Source organism: Lonchura striata, chromosome 1 (genome assembly GCF_050655825.1).
Source record: "Lonchura striata isolate lonStrDom1 chromosome 1, ASM5065582v1, whole genome shotgun sequence".
NCBI classification, from domain to species: Eukaryota; Metazoa; Chordata; class Aves; order Passeriformes; family Estrildidae; genus Lonchura; species Lonchura striata.
Genome location: NC_140703.1, coordinates 84,401,560 through 84,424,318, shown reverse-complemented (window position 1 = coordinate 84,424,318; position 22,759 = coordinate 84,401,560). Strand labels below are relative to the sequence as shown.

Here is a 22,759-nt window from a genome sequence, read left to right as displayed (position 1 = left end):
TGACAAAAAATGTAAATCAGTCACGAGTATTTCCTATTAAAAAAAAAATATATATCCATTCTTGTTCTCTAAAGGCATCTTTGCTGTTGCCTCAGTGAAGTTAATGAAAATGAAACGGAAGCCTGAGCCAGAGAGAACAGAGAACAATTTAAAGACATTTGGGCAATGTGGAATTAAGTTCTGCTGGAGGGCAATATTCACTTTGCACATAATTTTGTTTTTGTGGAATAAAAGACTTGTTACAGCTTGGCAATGCTTTTTAAGAGATCTAAAGATCTAAATTTCTAACAGAAAACAAACCCTTTAAGATGCTTGACTTGCATTGTTCCAAATTATTACATTCTTTAGCTCTAGACAAGATGGTTTTGATATTTTAATATCTGTTTTATTAACATAAGCAATTGTGTCTGCATAAGGTGTGGCTCAAAGCAATGATTTTATACTACTTTAATGTAGGACAGTTTTCAAAAATGTATCAAAAAAACCTGTGAAAGCAATTTGTACCTCAGCAAATATTTTCAAAAAAGGAAAAAATCAAGAAGAAAAATATTTTAAAAAGGTACTTTACTCAGTATCCCTCTTCTTACAGAAGCACAAATATTGTCCAAACTTACACATTTGTATTTTATGAAGACTTTGAAACACTCAGAAAGTGAAGCACAGACCGAAGAGCCTTAAAAGACACGGCTCTAGAAAAGGCACTGGTCACGGGAAACCTTGACTTAAGTATTCAGGTGAGGTAGCAAAGATTAATGTGCAATAGGTTTATATACTTGAAGCATCACAGGATTAGAAACACAATAGAAAAAGGTGAGATTGCTTTCTACAAATAATGAGAATCCTGTAGGCCCATGCTGCAGCTACAGTTTAGTGGGATCCCTTTGAAGCCAAAGGATAAAGCTATCCTGTGTGAGAACATCAAAGTACTCAAATAATGACAGATTGGTGTAGCAAATGCTATGGCTTTCCCTTATCTGCTCACAGCTCTGCATTTCTGCAGGGCAGTGTGGAGAGCATACCAACGTGCACAGGGATGGCCCAACAGATAAGAAAACTCATCCGTGATCATAACAAATGGTACAATTATCAGATTCACAATAAAGCATGGGACTGAAAAATAACTAATTCAGTGCACATATCACATTACCAAAATCTACCTGAAAATAATGCACTGGGAAAAACTGTTATGAATTCTGAAAAAGTGTTAAAAATTCATCAGACCATGCAAAAGACATCTCTCTAACCTATGAGCCGTTTCCTGGCCGCTTACCACATTTATTGCAGCAGTCTGTGGGATCGATCCGTTAAAATGTACCATTAGCTGGGGAAGGTATTCAGTGCTATCTGAATGTTTGAGACCTCCTTGAATCCAAAATTTCAAACAGCTTTGTAAGCAAAAGTGACAGTGTTTTTCAGAAGGGTAAAATGTAGGAAAATATTTATTACACTTGTAGTTAATTATTTCACTATTGAAATGCAAAAATTGATCTGTAAAAAATAATTATTAAGAACTCTTAAGAATGAAAATACAATGGTGATTTTCTAAATTAATTTAACAGTTGACTTACTTTAATTAGCGATAAACTGTTTATTGCAAGTTTCTTTAATCACCTTCTATTTATGCATGGGATCCCCAATTGTTCTTGAGTTATAGAAATCACTGTAATAATAAAAAATGCAAGATATTATCTAATCCTTTTGGGTTTGTGTCTGTTTGTGGAAGAGACAGCAAAGGATTGGAAGATTTATTTTTATCTTACTTTATTAAGTTATGTGTAAACCACCTATTTTAATTTAAAGTTAGGGAGCATGGAGTGAACAGACTTCTTCAAATCATGGGCAGACCCACATGCCCTGTGTCATATCCCATCAAAAACTCATCAACTTCTAGTTGAAATATGTCTTCTCTTGCAGTATTATGGGAAGCCTAAGTAATAATTTCACTTATCTAGCTGATGGGAAAATAACTTCTAACCTTCTAACCTTCATGGCTAGTTTACACCTCATTGGTTTTGTAAATTGCCTTTTACTATGAATGTGCTTCTACTGGTTTCATTATTTGTCCTAGTGACATATCCATGAGCGGCTTCTCGCACATTTAATTACTTTTGAACAAAACTAGCTAAGTTCACTTAGTCCTCTTTTGTTAAAGCAGACTCTGTTCACCTCAGAAAGTCTGCTCTATTTCAGTTTTAGTTCATTTTACCGAACTTGAAGAGCAGGACAGCACTTTATTTTAGATGGAATGCAATGTAAGTTGAAAATTTCCTAATTTCCTTTGGGTACACACTACCAAATACATCTTAGGATCATTTGTCTTCTCCAGAGGTATTTGAAAGTCCAAACTGCTACAGATATGGCTTCTCTTTGTCACCTTTAGTCATACTAGTAACACTGAACACACAGAAGTCCTCCTTTTCCTCAGCTATTTTTAGCAGATAAGCTTTGAGTTTATAGCTAAAATCTTATTTCATGTTACAGCTCAGGGAAGACTTTTGATACCAGCCAGACAAAAAATCATCTCAGTATTAATATTTTGCAGCTTATTAGCACAGCACAGTTCTGCTGACTTTCATTGCACCACACAGAGCTTCATCTGAGATGATTAAATTTTAATATCAAGACTAAGCTATGCTGGAAAATCTGCCATTAAAATTCGTTTAAGTTTCATCACACCAATCCATGGAAAAATCAACTATGACAGGCTCAGGAAAATTCACATTTAAATAATGCTCTTTATACCCACACAGAGCACATAGAAAAAGTCAGCACCAAATACCACAGCAACTTTTCAACACACTACACCTTCTTTGCTTGATCTTTAGGGGTGTATGGGAAGAAAAGTAGGAGAGCAGAAGAAAGGACAGTGCTTCGAAGTAAAGGTTTCTGATCTCATTGAATGGAAAAACACTAGATAAAACATGTTGAAAATGTAAACAAAAATGAAGACTGTTTCCACAATGTATAATGAGCTGTAGTAATGTGAATAATAAAGCTGCAGGAGTTACTTTGGCTTGAATTTTTGTTGGAAAAAGATAAATTAAACAGCAAAGTTTTGAACAACTTTTTTTCTCAAACATGTCTGGTGACCATGAGGAATTGTTAGAAAACATAAGAATGAAGATGGTTGGAGGTTGGGGTATTAATTTTTTTGGCTAGACTTGGGGGAACAAAGGTTTTTTTCCTTTGATGATGTTTTTGGTTTTGTTGTTATTGTTGTTTTGGGTTTTTTTAGTTGTTTTGGGGAGGTAGATGTTTGTGGGTCTTTCTTCTTTTTTTTTAATGGTAATAATATATTTTAAAATTTTTTTTCATTTTTATCAACAGTACTTAGCTCTTGGAGGGCTGCATCTCTATTTTTGATTGGCATTCTAATCCGAGGAATCAAAGTGCCCCAGACACACTGTCCCAGTCACAATCAGCAGACCTGCACCTAGTCTGGCCTGGTTGAGTTCCTGGCAAACTCCTGTTCTGGAACTACAAAGCCATAAGAATAAACTTTACTTTCCTAACAGCTAACTTCTTTAATATTTTTTGATTATTCCCCCCCTCCTGTTTGATAAACCATATTAACACAAACAATATTGATTTTTTACATAGTTTTTGTACTCTGTCATTATTGTACCTTGTCCTACCAGTGTGTATGTCCTATCACAATTTCCATTAATACATCATATCTCCTTTGATTCATGACTATTTTTCCTAATGTCAAATCATATCCCTCTTTATCACATTTTTATAACGTTATAACGGGAGAGGGAATCTGTGATTCAAAGCTTCTTTTCATTATTTCTTCATATTTTGCACCTGCCACAGAAAGAATTGTTTTTTCCCAGTCTACAGATACGTCTTGCACTTGTGCTCTGTGCAAGTTGTGGTGGGTAATTGAAATCCATCTGCTCACGAGTGATTGCTACATCCAAACCAAGAACTCGCTAACTTGTCTCCTGCTTCCTGCAGCTCCCTGTGGGGTCAGATGTCCCTCTCTTGGCCCAAGTCTCTGTCCTGTTATTTAAACATACACCTCACTGTCCATTCCTTCTCCAGCATGGGCCAGACCTGAGGGGTCCCAGAGCAATCAGTGGAACATAAAATAGGTTGTCTTTGTTCCATCAGACCTTTGACCAGGGTCAGGATAGACAAGCTTGCTCTAACCCTCCCCTGTCAAAGCTTGTGAATCCAACCCTGACATCCCACAGGATTCACTATACACCAGTGCTGTCACTTGTGAACATATTCTTACTCTGGCCCAATGCTTAAGGATTAGAAAATGCATGGCATATTTAAGCACATGAATGGCAAATAGGTTGCGTGTGATCTTTGTTCCATTATGTTGAAAAGAATTTTAATGAAATGCATGCAAGAAACAAGCAGAAATTGTTTTAAAATTAGATTTAATTATACATTAACTGTGAGTCTTGTATGCAATGACCTGATACAGTACTTAACATGTTTATAATAAGAAATGTAATGATAAAAACAACCAAAAACTGCTTTTGGTCCCTCTAACAGTTCGATAAAAGCATAATTTAATTGGCTTACTAATGGGCTGAAAGTCAGAGGATCCAAGAATGTGACTCTCTGCCTAGAGGATTAGAATAAACATGACAAGAAAACAAAAATGTTTACATTTCCGCTTTCTCAGATGATAATTTTTAGCAGTTATATAGGATAGGAGTACTAAGAAAGTAAATTACTTCTCCAGTGTTACATTTGTCAAAGGTATCTCGAAGAATGGTAGATGGAGATATTTTGTGACGTTCCTGTTTGATGCAAAAGTCAGTGTCCAAATATAATAATCATCCATGACAGACTTCATACTTTGTGCATTATACTTCTACAATGATGCTGAAAAATGAAACTGATTTACTTGCTTACTTATTCCAGCTTTTGTTAGTTTGCTAAGAACCCATTGACCCACGTAACTATTTTCTTACTCACCTCATAACAGTTTTCTCAGAGAGTTGGTGAGCTCATTAATTTAAAGGAAAGCTATTTTGATCTAAGACTAGACAAGATGAAAAATTAATCTCTTCTGGGAATTTTTTATTTCATTTATTTTGTTTATTTTTTATTTCATTTATTTTGTTTCATCAGCCTTGTTATTAAACCAGATTTCTCATATGACCTTATCTGCCTTTAAGTGAAGGACATGCATCTAGTTCTATCCTCCCTGTTCAAATTCTTCAATCTAATTCTAGTTTTCACAAGACACCACACATTACACAATCACTGCTGTAACTATCCAAAATGTTGTATTACAGCTAGCTGTTTTTCAGCTCTCCCTAACATATTCTTTGTTGCTTTTGTTGTGCCTTTTATTTCTCCCACTGCCGCTAACAGCCCTTTAGTTTTAGTACCTTTTGCATTTTTTCTCTTAAAATTTATGACACGCGACTGTGCTATTCCAAGGAAAATCTACATGGTCAGGCAGAAACTCAACACAGATTTTTTGCCTGGGGTGTAAACTGGCAGGATGCAAGCTGGCTCTGGTCTGGAATTTGATGTAGAGTTGTGCATAAGCAAATACACTTGGCCAATACTTGAATCCAACACCTAATTTTCCCTTTAGGGCACTTTCTACAGTTCTTCAGTCATTTCTTTATGCATGTGTATGCATACATGTATGTATGTACAAATGTACATATTTTTTTGCAGCGAGTCTGACACTTGAAGTATCATTTCAGGGCCTTAAAGTGCTTGTCCTTCCTTTGATTTTGCACAGCACTTCACAGAGTAAGCATTCTTGATGTCCTTAATCTTAGGGATTTATATTTTTGATCCATTGTTGGTTTAGGGTTGTTTTCCTTTTTTTTTTCTTTTTTCCCTAGGAGAAAAGAGATTGATGCATACAATTATCAGGAGCACACAGAAAATGAGTTAAGGCAAATTCTCAACTTGCCTATTTTTGTGTGGCCTATGGGTTATCCCAACTTATTAAGGTTAACAGTGAAATTACTCTAAAGCAAAGCAAGTAATTTAACAGGTATGCAATTTGAGGGGTGGGATTTCATTCTTACTTTTCCAGGCCAAATTGTAATTCTGCCAACTGGACCCACCTCACTCTGCCCCCAGAAACCAACCACTTCCAATGAAGCATCAGCAGAGAACATTTTCTAGCCAACACTTTGTATCAACACTGTTCATGCAGCTGAGAAGCAGCTGGCCAGATTTTAATTGAGCTTTTCCAAGTAATGGACCTCAGCATGGGATCAAGCTCAAAGAAGATATGAAGCAACTGAAAAGGAGAGGAGGTGAAGGTGACAGACATTCGAATGGCAAATGAAGCAGCAGTAGCTGCTGTGGGCAGGTGTCTCAGAGATCTGCAGCAAATTTCAGTCTGGAATGCCTGGATGATACCTCCTTCACACCTGGACTCCTGAGGTTACTAACAATCCTTCTGGAATGTTTTCTCCCCGTGGCAGTTCTCACACCTGCACCAAGGATGCCGGCTGCACGCTGGGGCTCGAGCACCCATGGCTCTGCTCCTCACGGTGCTGCCCACTGGGGCTGTATCCCGCGGTGCCCGTGGGGCAAGCACCCTCCTACTGCAAAGAACCCCTTGCTCCTCATGTCAGCAGCCACCAAACATGCTGACAGTCTCCTTCACCCTCAAGATATCCAAACCATGGAAGACTGATGGAGGCTGTAGTGCAATTCAGACCCAACTCATTTTGGAAACACTGTGCTGTGATGAAACAGTGCAAGAAACTCATCTTCTAGGGAAAAAAAAAATCCTCATTAGATGAAAAATACATGGAAACAGCTACAAAAATGTGTCAGAGCTGTACTGCAGGGTTTCAGTATCATTTGCCTCATACTCTTTACTAAAATTAATTCATAAGACTTGCCATGATATGCTGATAGGATACAGCTGTAATACTTTAAGCTGTTGTTAAGAATTCAAAACATGACAATCAGAACAGTTCTCTTTATATACAATTAGAACATTCATTTGCTTGTTCATCACAAAATTAGGTAGTAGAAGCAACCAGAAGCTGGGAAAGCAGCCAAGCAATAAAATTGATTGATTGCACAAACACATAAAAATCATATCCACAGCTTTCAAACAATCTCTCAAAAGCAGAAAATCAGCTCTTCAGCATTACCGAACAACCTGGTTAGACAGGATGGCAAACCTGCTGTTATATAGAAGACCAAGTTTGTCTGTGAGGTGTAGCTTACACAATTAACTGGTTGCTCAAAATAGTGTGCACCTCCATAAGTCTGTCTCTGTTTAAATGAATTACCAGAAATTATTCAGAAATACCATTTTTCTTTATTCCTCAATTACATAGACATACAGCTGTGTGTTGAGGAAAAACATACCAGTCACATCACCTATGGCTTTTTTTTCCAAAAAGATGCACTCATTTAACTTTTCAGCTGCTTCTTTTGTAAGGCTACAGACCACTTCCCCACAGCATATCAGTTTTCTTTGGTTCATACATTACAATCAAATTGGATTAATCCTTATATCCAAAGGATCCAGGTTTCAAATTATATCCATCTCTCCTAGACTGCCACATCATTATCTCAAAGTCAACATTGTCCAAAAAAATTAAACAAGCATTTATAGTGAAAATGGGGTATAAATTGCAGAAATGAAAGCAAATTTGGTATATTCACAGGCAGATTTTTCAGTGAAAGGCTGGTATATTCAACGTCTAGGTTTCATCAGAAAAACTATTCAAATCTGGACAAAAAATTCAACTACAGGTATTTTAATTAAGCAAATTAGCTGCTTTTTCATTGGAAGAAATCCCAATAAAATATCTGAATTCAGCCTTGGAGAAGGTGCTGAATATAACTCCTTGTGTTCTAGTCAAAGTTATCTCAAAAACTGTTTCTGATTTTCACTAACTGAATCAAGGCCACAGCTTGTGCATTCAAAATTCACATTGGTTTTTGTTATTATTATGTGTGACAGCTTTAGTCAATATGAAGGATCAGAATTCATGGCACAGAGCATTCTGAAGGATTCAGTGTCTTGCCCTGGCAGAAGCTACTGAAAATCCAAGCCTTTTCAGGCTCTGATCAAAAGAAGGAATTACTGCTGACAGGTTCAAAAACTCGTTGAAATACTGTTCACAGGAGAAGTTGCTAATGAGACAAAAATCTAGCAAATATATGGCAATAAATATCTTCAAAGACTTTTGTAAATATTAACTAACAAAAATTAATTTCATGAAAACTTCTACTTGACTCTTAAGTGGTTGGTTAAACAAAACAGCCAAACAAACCTACCTGCATGCTTAAACTAGAGCTTCTGAAAGAGATTTGATTCACATTAATTGCCAAAAATAATAAAGCATCATTAATTTTGCCTACATATATTGAATGGACATTACTCAGCAATCTCTGAGCTGTAAGAGTTGCAATAGTCCTTTTGGTTTTAAAATTGTGGTTCAGTTTTCCATATCATTGTAATTACTGCAGCTGTACTGTTGCCAGCAAAATCCTAGACTCAAGCTCTTGGCTATGACAGCACATCTAAGTAATCACTAGGAATGGAATACTAGGCTAAACTCAAACAGGTTTCTTTTTATGAGCTATATACATGAGCAAAAGCTAGAGCATGTTTAAACAAAGCAAATCAATTCAAGTAAAGCCTCCCTACCTAATAGATTCACACAGCTTATTAAGAAGAGCAAACATGCCTCAATGAAGAACATCTTCTAAATAAGAGAAATAAGGCTTTGGTTCTCCTATCGAGGCAGGGCAGGGCATAGCCCCAGTTTCAGGATGTCTCAGTGCTCAGAGAAGCAAATCCATTATGAAATGAGTGTGCTGTGGATTTTTCACTCCTTTTTCTATTGCTTGTTGTCCTACTTTGCTACCTAGCAGAGCTGTTTTGATTAGCTGATGACTCCTGACTACTGGGTACATCACCCTTTGCAGGAGTCATGGCTAAAGTGACTTCTTATTCAGCTGGGCTTGCCAAATGACAGGACATCTTCTTCCACTTCCCCTTCTAGAAAATCCCCAAGTACTTCAGAAACTCATAAGGTGTAAACAAATACTGGCTCTAAAGAAATATTTAGAGTAATATTCTTAGTCAGTGGAAACTACCAGCATCATTTCCTATAACGAAAACTCTCCCTTTCACAAATTTTATTCTATTCCTAGTAAAACTTGATGAAATTGTCAATGTAAGTTGGTCAACAACTGTGTCATCCTTGGTTGTGACACCTCAGATGCTACAAGCTTTTTCCACTGACTTTTCCATTCTAGGAAACAACTGTAATGGCTCTAATTTGTCTGTGAGACAGCCATTGCCACACTAGGGGCTGTGAGCAATAAATGCCACACTACAAATTCCTTTTTAAAAGGTACTCAGACACACAGATTTGAAGGCAACAGCTCCAAGCCAAGAAACTCAACTCTCCTTAGACTATACCATACTTGGATAGGAAAGTAGCCAGAGAATTACAAATTACATCTTTGAGAAGACACTGTTGGTCTGATTTTCCTTGTATTTTGCCCTAGCAGCTGTAAGTATGGACAGCATAGGCAATAGAAGTGTGAAAAAAACCCTATTATTTTAATTTGTAGCACTTAGCAACTCTTTAGCCATGGTGAATTTGTCCAGATGAGTGACTAGAATGAAAACTAGAAGGCTCAAAAGCTCCAGAACAGCAATTGATTGAGATTCTCTTATAAGAGGCACTGGGCATGGGTCCTTGGTTTATATACACAGACACAAATCACATTCAGAAATTGACTGCTTAGTTGATTAGGTAAATTTTTACAGCTAATTACAAAATACATGCTAAGGAGTCCTTCATATTCCAACGGATTTTGATCTCTATGAAAATTATTAAATACAGAATTTGTAACTAGATTAATCATTTAATAAAAATTTTAAAAGGAAAATATAGGAAAATTAAAACAATTACTAACAAACACTGTAACTTCATGCAGAATTAATTCAGAATTTCAAATAGAAAATCCAGTTTTCTTGGAGGTTTTCTTGTTTATCATATTTTTAAAACTATCTGACATCACCATTTACTTTGCACAGTACATCTTGCATCATTTCTATCTCTCTGGTTCAGTAACCTCTCTGACTAAACCTGAAAATACATGGTTACTTATGAAGAGAATTCAAATTGATAAAATGCTAATATAAGTGGTATTGAATGGCATTAGAAATCTCACCAACATTACTGAACAGATTAAATTAGCATTCTTCTACAATATTGATACTCTGTCACAGAATGCAGCTCAGAGTACATGCCTTTCTCTATCTTTTATTCAAATTAATGCCTGGCATTTCCTTGTTTTGTGGCTTTATAGTAATGGAGAATTATGATGGAACACTCAGTTGCTGCCCAGGTACTATTACTCACAGGAGTCCCAAACCCCACCAGGCAGTCAAAATATACATTAAAGAAATTATGTGGTATATGCCATATGAATATCTGGTTCTGTTGTGAACAGAAATATTTTAATACTTTCTTTTGTTTTCTTCTCCCCTCATCAGTCAGGAGATTCTCTCATGAGCTGCAGATACTTGTAGTTTTGTGGTTAGAGCAGTATTTCCTCATTATCTACTACATATAATGCATGCATAGGGCCTGAAAAGAAAACTTTTCATACACAAGGATTGAATTCTGCAGCAAGGTGCAGAGATGCTATGTGTTAGCTAAGGCACAAAACCAGGTTCAACCTATTTTATTGAAACAGAGACACGTCACACCATGGCACCACAAAACTTACAGTTCAAGCATTTTAGTACAGCATTTAATCACAGTTGTTAACACTTTGCAAGAAGAACCCTGTTTTTCCTTGATATACATTTTCCTCTAGGCCTCCAACTTGAAGAAGATTTCAACAGAAAAGTAGCTTTTTTCCTCACTGACAGATGTGTACATGGATAAGCTCAATGCCATCTTGACATGTTTCTCTTGTCTTGATTTTTTTTTCCCCTATCTTGATTTACATTTCTTCTTCATACAGGGAATTATGTGTAATTGTCTTTATGATTCTGTGCAATAGTGGGACTATAAAAGAAATACATGTTCACAGGCCAGAGGAATCCATCTGTTTCCAGATATTTAATGCAAAACATCATCCTCCCTCCTGTGAAAACATGAAAGCTGCAATATCACAGTCTGTCTTAGGTGTTTCCAAGGTGGGATCTTCTCTACAATTCTATCTGTAGTGGGTTCTTTCAGAATAATTATTTCAATATACTACAGGTAATGTATGATATCTGAACTGCAAATCCCACATCTCTGGTATACTGGAATTTCTTCCATTACATAAAATTCAAGTCCTCACTGAAAATTTATGGTGTTACAATGTGGGAAAAAAAACCCAAGGAAACCAAACAAAAGCCCTAACTGAAAAACTCCACATTATGAATTTTCATTCTTTTATAAATTTTCACTGCCTACACTCTGATCTACCCTCTTTGTACTGAGTATCCATGAATAAGCTGAGAAGTAGCCTGCTTGATCAGAAGTATTTACAAAGCAAATCTCAAACTGTTTCAGCAGTCCTGCAGTGATGCATGTGGAGCTTGATATTCTTTGTGCTGAAGTCAGATACATTTACAGCGGTGGGAGGCTTTAGAGAAGCAAACTGAAAACAGGGAGGATAATGATCAAGTCTGTTAAAGTCCTAGGGGAAGTTGTGCATATTGAACCCAGACTAAGGCCAGGTAACCTACCATGATGTAAGAAACTAGGGCTTACAGGAGGAGGAGATCAAGCAAGCTGATGGAAGAACAAAGAACTGAAGGGAATTATTAGATGAATTTACATCACAAAAGCTGAAAATACAGGCAAATATGACCAGTAACTTGGAAAAAAAAAAAACAAAACATGATGGTGATGATCAGCAATTTAGATTAGCTTGAGGCAAGATAAGGCATAAGACTTGGAGATGAAATGATTGATATCTTAAGCATGGGAAGAAAAACAAAGCGGGGGGAAAAAACACCGTGAAAGGTTTCTATATTACCCTATTTCTAAGCAGAATACTTCTTACTCCCTTAGGTGTAGCACGAAGCTTCTAGAATACTTGTAAATTTTTTAGACATAACTGATTGTAGCCACATCCGAAAGAATCTGATACAAAAATTTTTTAAAAAGACAGAAAAAAAGATCATTTGAAAGAGTTTCCGTAATAAAGCCTCCTGCTGAAAGACATGAAACAGAACACAGAAAAACACTTAGCAGATAATGTTTCTGCAGGTTTACAATCGTCTGTTTCAGAAAATTCAGGATACTTTGCCATTCTATCATGTCAGCCAGTCTGTGAGGCTGAGAATGAGCAATCTGACCAACTGGAAGCACAACAAAGGACCAGCAGTAACCTTACTGGAAACAACAGAAGATTTAAGGAGATGAACAATTGCATTGAGTGTCTGCTTCAGAATTGCAACTGGAGAAGGAATACTGCTGGGGGAAAAGAGACCAGAGGAAAACCAGAAGGATTATATTCTGGATGAGCAAGGACAGAAACCAAGAATGCACTCAGACTAATCTCCTATTAGAGAGTCCCAGGACAGGTCTACTGTGCATAGTTTCATCAGAAGGAAGCTTCAGTGCTGACCAATACATAGCATTTCCTCTAGGGAGGGAGAATAAAAGTATATTTGAGCTAGGAGGAAAAGTATTAATAACTTCATTGACACCCAGCTTGCGATGTCCTTTGGAGAGCTGTGAGGGGTCTCTAGGAAGATGAAAGTTGTGACTAGGAAGAAATGAGATTAACTAGATTTATGCAGAAGTAGCTATGAGAAACCACACAGGTGTAGGCTGTATGATAGCCCACAAAAGTAATGCACAAGACATAAATCAGTGACTATAAAGAACAAACACATACACTATCTCTAGATTTAAAATAAATGACAGTGAAATCACCTACATTGGTGCTGAAAATTCCACTGGCTTATAGCTACTTTTGCATGCCACTTCTGCATTTTCGAGCTCTGAACTGGGTTCTGCATTGTGTCTGCAAGGGAAATCAATAATTTCTGAAAGGAGCAATGGGAAGGGCTCTCCTGTATGTATAACAACCACTTTCATTGTAGCTGCAGGTAATGTTTAGAGGAAAAAACACAGAAGTGATTAGATCATTTAGAGAAAGTGCATTTGCCTCACTTGATGAAATCTATTTTCTGGATTTTGCCCAAAAGGGAAAAAAGGGTGGCTTAGTCAATGAGCACTTCTGTGTCTAGAACAAACTGCTTTGAGTTGATTAATATCCTTGACAGCCCTGGAGAGGGAAATTATTAGAAAATTATATTTGAAATATTACCTTGAAGTTTTAAGCATATGGTCCAATAATCTGAGATGAAATAATTCAGTTCTCTAGATATTATTGACTCAGAGTAAGGATACTAAAGTTTAATCAGAATTGTGCTTCTCTTTCAAACTATACTACTTTCACAAAACATACACTGTAGTTTAAAGGAAAACAATACATTTGTTATGATTGCATTAATGTAAGGCAGAGTTACAACACATTACAAAAAGGATTTAGTTAAAAGTAATGTACAGCAAAACTACTAAAGAAAATTCACCAGCACAGATGATACAGAGTGAGGTAACTCTTCTTTGTAGATAATACAGCATATTGTGTATTTATACTTATACTGAAAATTTGCTCTTATTTCTGATTCTCTCATCTGTTAAAATGTGAAGCTCTGTTCTGTCATTAACATTCAATCAATCTACTCACATTGACTTAATGAAGAAAAAAGTACCAAAATTACTACTCAACTGATATGGACACTGAGTAAATCATTTTCAAGTGAGATCAGACTTCCTGAATTAATGTTTCTTCTTTTATCTTCATACAAGAGTGCTATTGTCATAAATGCAGAGTATTGAAGGACACAGTCAACCCTAATCTAATAGAGTATTAGGAATATTGGGTATTTATTAATTAAATCATTTAGTTATGTAAAAGGAATAATGTACAGAAAGCCATCCTTAGGATCCAAAGACATTGTACACAATACATGCAAGATTTCTCCAAGGCTGAATTTCCATGCTCTGTGTATTACCAGAATAAAAGAAGGGAAAAAAAGAAGCTAGAGGCATTTGAAAAGCATGACAGCTCAGAGAAATCATCTGCATACCATCTATATGACACAGCTAGAATAAGTCCAGTAGTGTTCACCCAGCTGCAGCCTAAGGGTTCTGTCACACAGCCAGCTGCTGCTGCTATTTGACATCTGGGATCTGTAACTGGCATTGAAAAGGGAAAAAAAAAAAAAAAAAAAAAGGGAAAAGAACTGAAGAGTTATGTGAGGTTAACAAAAACAAAAACAAAATTCTCTATCTCTTCCAGCACTAAAGGCATTTCTAAAGAAAGTAAATTTTGTTGCCGTGGATGGAGCCTCTGTGCACTGCATGCATACAGCACACAAATGAAAGGACAAACAACTCCTGGTAAATGAGTGAAATTAGTGTATCACAATGAACTCTAGAGAGACACATTCATACTGGTAAGAGCAGCACTGTGTGCCTATATCTGACCAGCAGTTTTGTTATTTACAGCTCCACTGGCAAAGATTACCATGGCTAATTCATACCATGGGGCTGAGAGCTCCTGGTTAAGGCTGACTCAGTGGTCTCAAGCATTATGCCAAGGGTATCCAATTCTCCACACAGAGAAAACCTCAGCCTGATTTCCCCTGTCTGCTTAACAGTGCTTACTGGGCAAAGAGAGAGAGAAGTGTCAGTGATGTGACTTCCCTGAGAATCAGCAGAGCTGGGGAAGAAAAAAAAAAAACAATCCTGCCAAAGAAATGCCCCTTGCACAAAAACCTGGATGCTCCTACCACACCAGGGACCATGTGCACAGCATCTATGGGGGACTGCAGATGTGCGTGTTCCGGGTTTCAGTGTTTTGCAAATCTTTATGAAAGACAATAAAACTGTCAATCAGTACTTCCAGATTACTGCACAAGCTGCAGACAGCTTCCCTGTCTGTGGCCTGAACACTTCATCAAAGGTTACTCTCTCTGTCTGAAGAGCTTCTCATCCTCATATGAGCCCCTCTTCCTCTCATGACTGAGAGCACTTGATATACACATGATTCATGCCTACATGAAATCCCAAAAGCTTTACTAAGTGTAATTTTATAGAAGCAAATTGCCTGCTTCCCTGAACTGGATCAGCAATGTTTCCCCCTGTCAACCCACAAAGCTAGTAAAGCTTTGAACTGCCACAGTGACTCTGTGAGAGAGAGACCTCGCTGGCAAAGATCACGGGTGGAAAAAAAAACAACACAGACTTCTGTGTCCCTGCACCTGTTTTTGTGGTAGTTTCTATGTTTACATCTTTAGAGAACTAACTCTTGGCCAAATTTTGTCACTTCTATTCACAGTGAAGAGTATCCCACTGTACAAATAATCCTGAGGGACTATACTGAGGTTAATCTGGATCATGTTGAAGAACTCTTTCCATTCTGAGAGGTTTATTTTTCTGTCTGGCTTAAAGATGGCTTCAGCTGAACTATTAGTAGCATTCATGGTGGTGGCAACCTAAGACCTTTATATGGGAAGGAACATATCTGCCAAGGGTCCTCTGCTCATGGAAGGGGCAGCCACCACTGCTTTGAGCTTGGAGCATCTGCATGAAATAGGGAATGAGAAAGGTAAGGTGTATCTGCATTACACTGATGCTACTCACAGGCACCTCACTAGCAAGTACAGACACAGCACAGCACAAATTTCTGCAGAACAGACAAAACATTCCAGGCAATGAAGACTTGGCCTTTGCTCTTGGCATCACACAGCTTGCAGCATTGTGCTAGCCTGGAAATTACAATTTTGGGAGCTATGGAACTGACAGCTGTATCTAACATGTACAGATGTTGATACTGAGTACATGTATTAGAAGTGTGCTTCTGTATGAGGCTTAGATGTGGAGCTGTGGCCACCGCACCATCAGTCTTTTACAGAGGTCAGAGCTTCTTCCTGAGGCAGTAAGGAAAATCCCACTGCATGAAGCAAAGGCACAAACATGCATAAAATATGACTAGGCATATTCATAGATAACAGATAGAGGAATAGATTAACCACAAAAGTAACACCTAATATTTTTATATTTTCCTTTCAGCATACTTACATTTCCCTGAAATCTTGCATAGCAAAGTATCTCATTGATAAATAGCTACTCTTTGACACAAATAGAAGGCAGTTTGGATGCCTAGAGATTTTACTGTGTCTCTAGCTTAAACAACAAGACACAGGCAGAGGAAGTGAAATAGGGAAAAATATCAGTTGTTCATGCTTGACCTTAAGGCACAACCATCAAATAAGATTTTGGAGCCTCAATGCAGATTTTAACTCACAGATCATGTACCCTGGCACATTTACACTAATCAACATCATAGAGAAAGGTTTCACCACTGGCTCAATTCAGAAGACCCATGGGGACCTAGAACTGTTCATCAGAAACACAGAGAAGTATATAAAAATGCACTGTGTAATTCCAGGATATTCAGGAACAAAAAATCCCTGAACACAGTGATGTATTCCTGTTACAAAGATTTATAACTGGCTAGGCTATTGAAAAATTCTTATGTGTCCTTATCTAAACTATTTACTCTATAAATGGCACAAAATATTTCACACTATTTACTGTTTCATTCAGTGATCCAAGTTCCCCCTGGGTCCCAAAGTAAAACTAAATCTACAGAAAGAACAAACTCCTAGCATTGGAAAAGTTAAGCCTTCCCTTCTGTGCCTGTGATCAATAATAGTCATGCTCTGGATGAGTTTAGGCTGGGCTCAAATCATGCTGACACATATTGAGTCCACACAAATTTCATCCAGGTTGAAGGATAAGGGACTGGGTGACACAGAACACTCAAAAACTGTAGAAAAGTAAAACTATGGGGGCTCAGAGGTGCAAAAATAATCTGCTAAGTTGGTTTTGGGTGAGGGCAGGGGGTGGCTGGTAAGTATAACCTTGGACCAGGTTCTGAGCTTTCCTTTATGGGTCCTCAAATACACCAGCCCAATAGGCTAAATGGATCAAGACACAAGATCAGTGCCTTCAAAAGAATAAGGAGGAGCTAAGCAGATTTCCTTTTGTTAAGGGTCACCCACATCGAATGGTTTTGCTGGACTGAGCCCAGCTATCCCAGCATACATCTCTTTTGAGTTTGTCTGGGAGTAGTAGGTGTATTATTCATTAAATTACTCTTCCTTATCTTATATGGAAAAAAAAAAGAGACACAAATTTTTCTGTAGCAGATTTATATATATATATATATATATATATATATATACCTGGGAGCCTTTAATCTGTTCTTTCCCTAATTTCAACAAACACTTGTCCTCCCTGTAAAGGATTGAATTGTGCATGGCAGCAAAGGTTCAGAAGGAAAGGAGGCGATCAGTTTGCTAGAGTTGCCTAGATGTCAGCTGTCCAGTTCCATCTAGCCACTTAGGCTGCCATTCTTGAAAGAGCTGTCTTAGGTGCAGAAAATCACCTTTTAGGTGTACCAGTCTCTCTCCTGTTAGTAGTGAAGTGTTTGGGTAAAGAGCTTGAAGGACTGAACCAGTTCTCAAGTGGCTGACACTGGTGAGGAGTTCTGCAGGGCCAGGGAACACAGTGCAGAACCATAAGAGCCCGAGTTCAAGCTCCCAAAATCATCCTCACCAGCAACACCAGTTGTGGAGGAGGAGGGCCTGTCCAGCCCACCAGTTACTGCTGCTTCCCACAGCACTTCCCATCAGCTCCCAGGCACTTGTGGTTTAGACACGCTTGCTGCCCAAGCTATGCCTCAGAGACACTTCAGCAAGTGAGAAGACCACAAGTTACTCAAGACAGTCCACAAAGGCTTTCTCAGACACCGAGTTTAAGCAACAGCATAGATGAGGTTAGACAGACTGACGATAGCAAGCCCAACGTTAGCTATGCCAAAGGATTGTTTCTAAAGGGGATATCATGCTGAGTAATGAAAGACCTTGCCATTTTCATGGAATAAAAAATGTATGAAGTACGCCTGAGTTCCTTCCTCACAAAGGTGTCTGTTGCTACGTGAATGAGGAAAGATACATGCTTGCTGCCTCCTGACATCTGCAGAAAAATATACCTAAAACCTGTATCTGGAAGAACTTGTTTGTACCAGATGAGGTCTTTACACCAGATGAAACAAATTTTGATTCAGTGGGGTGGGTGAGATGCCTCATACAAACCTCTAGGATATCTATCTCCCTCTAAACCCACATTGCTAGCTCCAGAAATCTCCAACACTCATAATGCTGAAATATGATTTTATCCCTCAATCACTTTGATCAGAAATTCAAGAATCTCAGTATTTCATACAACATACATTCACCATATTCTATCCCACCACCAGTGGAATATTTAAAAAAACCACCAATATCCCTAATGGTTTTGACTTGATGGTCACTTACGATTCAATTAATTCAGTGGGAGCATGTTGTACTGTACCCTAGTTATCCAGAACTGAGTAGCTTTCCATAGTTTCCAGATTTTCTCTCTAAAGAAACAAAGGTGACAGCTGGCATTGGTATGTGCCACTGTCTCACCCTGATATGGGATGCAGATGCCACCAGTCAGAAACACCTTCATGGTCATTTAGTTTACACATAGCTCTTCAGGAGCAATTGGGACCAGATTATATTTCTCAGCCTCAGAAAGCCATGTGGCTGTATCACCAAAAATCATGACATAGGCAGGTACTATATAACAGGCACCTTAACTGAGCCTATTACAGCCTCAACATTCCTAAATAAGTCCAAGGCTCTTTGATCTTGGAGATGAAAGAACAACATGATTCAAAAATATAAGGCACTTATATATATAGTCACTTCAAAAAGCTAAAGTTAGGCCTGGCAACAGTAGGCAATTTTTAAAATAACAGTTACTAATAAGCACTTCACACTGCACGTGATATATTCTTACTAAGTTGTATCAGATGTAGTCTTGGGACCTCTTTTTCTTCCCATAAAGATCTAAGAAAAGGTCTGCTGGCCATCTTATCTTACATCTCACTGGATTCAATTTTTTCAGTATATTGCATGGGGTTTTTTTTTCTTAAATAACTTTGAGACTTACTAGTTTGCTTATAGCATACATGAAAATTTAAATGAACATTTCAAATCATGCATTTATTATGAAACTATTTCACTGACACAACTGCATTTTTTCCCCTGCTTTGCTGGTGCCCATGTTTTCCCTCCTGCACAGCAAAAATAGCTAAACCATCACTTCTGCCTATTTTAACATCTCCCAGCTTCTATCTGATCTATCACAACTGCACATTTTGAAAGACTTTACTCAGAAACTGCATTTGAGCTAAAAACCAAACCACTACTTAGGTAAGTATCTGTACTTTTCCCTCTGTAACTAGAGGGACAATACATAAGGACATAAAACTTCTAAAGACCTCTTATTTCCCATTTCCTCCAGACCCTTGCCTGTCAAAGTCTTTCTGCAAGTCTGAAGGAAACAAGGCAGGGAAGAACACTTTTTATGGGGCAATGTTTCTATGGGATTTGCATAAAAACATTGCACCTTTGTTCTGGAGCTCCACCACAAAGAATTGTTCTAACATGGCAAAGATGATTAATATGCTGCAACATCTTGGGCAGGAAAACTTATCCTACAGGTGGATCAAGGAGTCCAGGTGTTTGGAAGGCTGTCCCCTGCCTCCTCCAAGGATTCCAGAATCACATACTATTTCTGGAGCTTTTTCAAACCACCTTGTTAAAACACCTGGGCTCTCTCAGCTCCTTCTGCTTGATATTGCCATGGGGGAATATTACATATTACTCACGCGCACCTTGATAGAACTCAAAAAAATAAGTGATCAATGACAATGAGAGCCTGGCACTCTCAATTAAGATCATATCAGCTCATAAAATAGATTTTTTTTCTTTTATGCCTGCCAATTCTTAATTAAAACAGGTAACATAAACACGTAAGTGCTAAAACTGAATTTGGAAAGGCTGAAATTCCCAAAGATGAGCTGTTATGGACATGTTATAGAAGAAACAAAATATTGCTGCCTTTACGAGTTTTCACTTTTGGCTTACATAAAATAAGATTAATATCTAGCCAAAATAAGTCTCAATTTATAATTTTCCCTATACTCACATAGTGAAATAAGCTTTTAGATCTTCACTGTAATGATAAATAGCACATTAAAAAAAAAAAGTCCAAAGAACAAAGCATACTCATTAATTCAGAGGCTGAGCTGACTGTAATTAAAAAGCCCAAAATTTGCTCATCTTTAGAAATCATTCCTGTATCTCATCCACACTGCTCTGCTGAGACTTTCACAAAACGAGCCAGGATACTGAAATGACCATTTAGTCAGCAATTTATATCACTCTGGAAACTGAATATGGAGATTCAGTACCAATTGCTGTTTATTTATTGTGTTAAAAAATGTGAAGGATCTCTATGTATACTGTTAATGTGTCCAATATAGCCAGCAGCTCTCCAGTTGTAGTTGACTTCATAGTCATCCCTCAGCTATTGCTAACTCTTCCACCATTATTATTGCATCCCGAGGCTTGGATCTGTTTTTTGAAACTCTCCCTTGTGAGATAAAAGTCCTCTATGTCATGAAAGAACCACTCAAAAAATCTTACACTGATCTAGTCATCTATCTTCATGCTAGTACCTGTATCCCTTTCAGTTCAAAATATCTAGGTTAAAGGCACATGCCACGGTGTTCACAAAAACCTTTACAATGCCTTCTGATGTTCTTGCCGGCTGCTCGTGTTTCCCTGACTCCTTCTCTCAATCCAACAAAAAGGAAATAAAACCTCCAAATTCATCCAACTTTTCCCTACATATTTCCTTGCTACATTCACTTAAAATTGGCTTCACTTTCCAGACACGGTTTCCAATCAGTGGACACAGCATTCCCATTGCTCTGTGTCTAACCGCTTGCTCTTCCATCTTCTCAGTAATTTACACCCACACACTGAGGTAGGTAATATGCAGGACAACTCCTGAATAAAATATCTTCTTTCCAAAGGTGTTACAGAGCAGCAGCTTGCATCCTAGTGTGCTGCCTTCTTGGAGACTTCAGCTCCTTGCTTTTGCAACCTGCAAGCTTAATTCTTCATTTTCACAGAACTTAGTACAACTGCTATTATAAGATGGGGTCGATTTGAGGCAAAGGCACTGGCTATCTCCAAATCATACTTGTTTTGTTTATTGGAGCATTTGCTGTTCTGTACACACACCACCGGAAAAAGACCCAACCAACCAAACAAAAAACCCAGCCCAGGTTTCAGTGTCAGGTTTTTTTGGACCCCAAGGAGAACCTTTCCCTCTGCACCTGACTCTAAGGCTGGCTGATGGTCCTGTTCACCAGGAGCAATCACTGCCTCTGCCTGCTGCTCGTTCTGAGCACCCCCCAGAGAAATGTAGTGGTTCATCTGCTTCACACCCAAACAAGTGCTAGGTGCCAGGTGTTAGGAATTTTCTGTAAAGCAGACTGAATGGACAGGTGGTGAAAGTTGCTGACAACACAGAAATATTTAGCTTAACAGAGGCTTGGGAGGATCATTAGGAACTTCCTGAAAGATGGAGCAAAAGTGCACAATTAGACAACACTTATCAGGGGAATGATTGCAGATCCATGCAAGGTGCTGCTCCCGAGCAGAGAAAAACAAACACTCTGGAAGAGTGTGACCTCTTCAGAATAAGGAGCTCATTAAAGGAAGGACTGCAAAATGCTGCAACTGTGTGTGTATGGTGGGGTGTATAGTATAAAGCAACTAAGTTCTTTGATTTGTTGCCTGTAACCACCATGAATAAAAGAAAACAGCAGTTACAGAGACTATTTTTGGCTTGATTTCTTCCTTAATAAAGAAAAGCCTGGTTCAGCCTCATTGCACTGAAATGCAAGCTGTTGGGAACACACTAGAATCCAGCTGCTTGTCAGGCAATGTGTAGACAAAAGGTGACTGAAACCAGCTAATAGCCATCCATTGCAGGCTACTCTCCCTGCAAATTAGTCCAATGCTATGCAGTGTTTTCTAAGCAGTCAGACTGATTAGCATATATGAACTCTGGCATATACAGAAATCACACCACTATTCAGCACTGTACAGGCTAAATAAGGGTTTAGAAGCTTTCAAAATAATCCTTGCAATTAACTGTAAATTCATTGGAAACAAAAATATTACAAGGCATGCATTTTAAAACACGTAGCTGATTTGCAGCTCTTACTGACTGAAGAAATAGAGAAATTTAGTTTGTGGGTCTTTTAGTAGCAAGTGCGTACATGGGTGGGAATAACAGCTGCCTGCACACTTATTGTGATTCAGATTTGAAGAGCCATGAGACTTACCTCCCAGAACAAATTTATGGCCAGCTAGGGTCAAAATTCTGGCCTTCCTGGAGTACCACTGAGTAACTGTCCAGATGAATTGCTGGAATTGTCACTTCCCCAATAAATCTGAGGCAAGTTTCTAATTAAGGCAGTACATTCGAAATGAAGAGGTAGAATCCCTGATTAGGTTAAAGTCAATTGTAAGTTTACTAGAGTTTTCATGAAGACATGGAATTGCAGCCCTAAACCCTATTATTTAGAAGGCTACAATACTCCCCACACAAGGGTTAGAAATGTGTGGATACAACAATCAAGTAGCTTTGTGAGTCATGTTTATTGAATGTAATCATACAAACTGTTAGGTACAGAATGCTTGACAGTTCTTCTTAGTCCTGCATAAATGACAAGTTCTTTTCTGACCATAACATGATATCTATTTTCCTTTAATGTTCACTTTTAA

The 22,759-nt window shown here is 38.0% G+C and overlaps 1 protein-coding gene across 4 annotated transcripts in view; it reads right to left on the bottom strand.

The window, feature by feature from the left end:
- DHRSX (dehydrogenase/reductase X-linked) overlaps positions 1-22,759 on the bottom strand; it is a 160,549-nt gene that overhangs the window by 76,174 nt on the left and 61,616 nt on the right. The window lies entirely within an intron of this gene.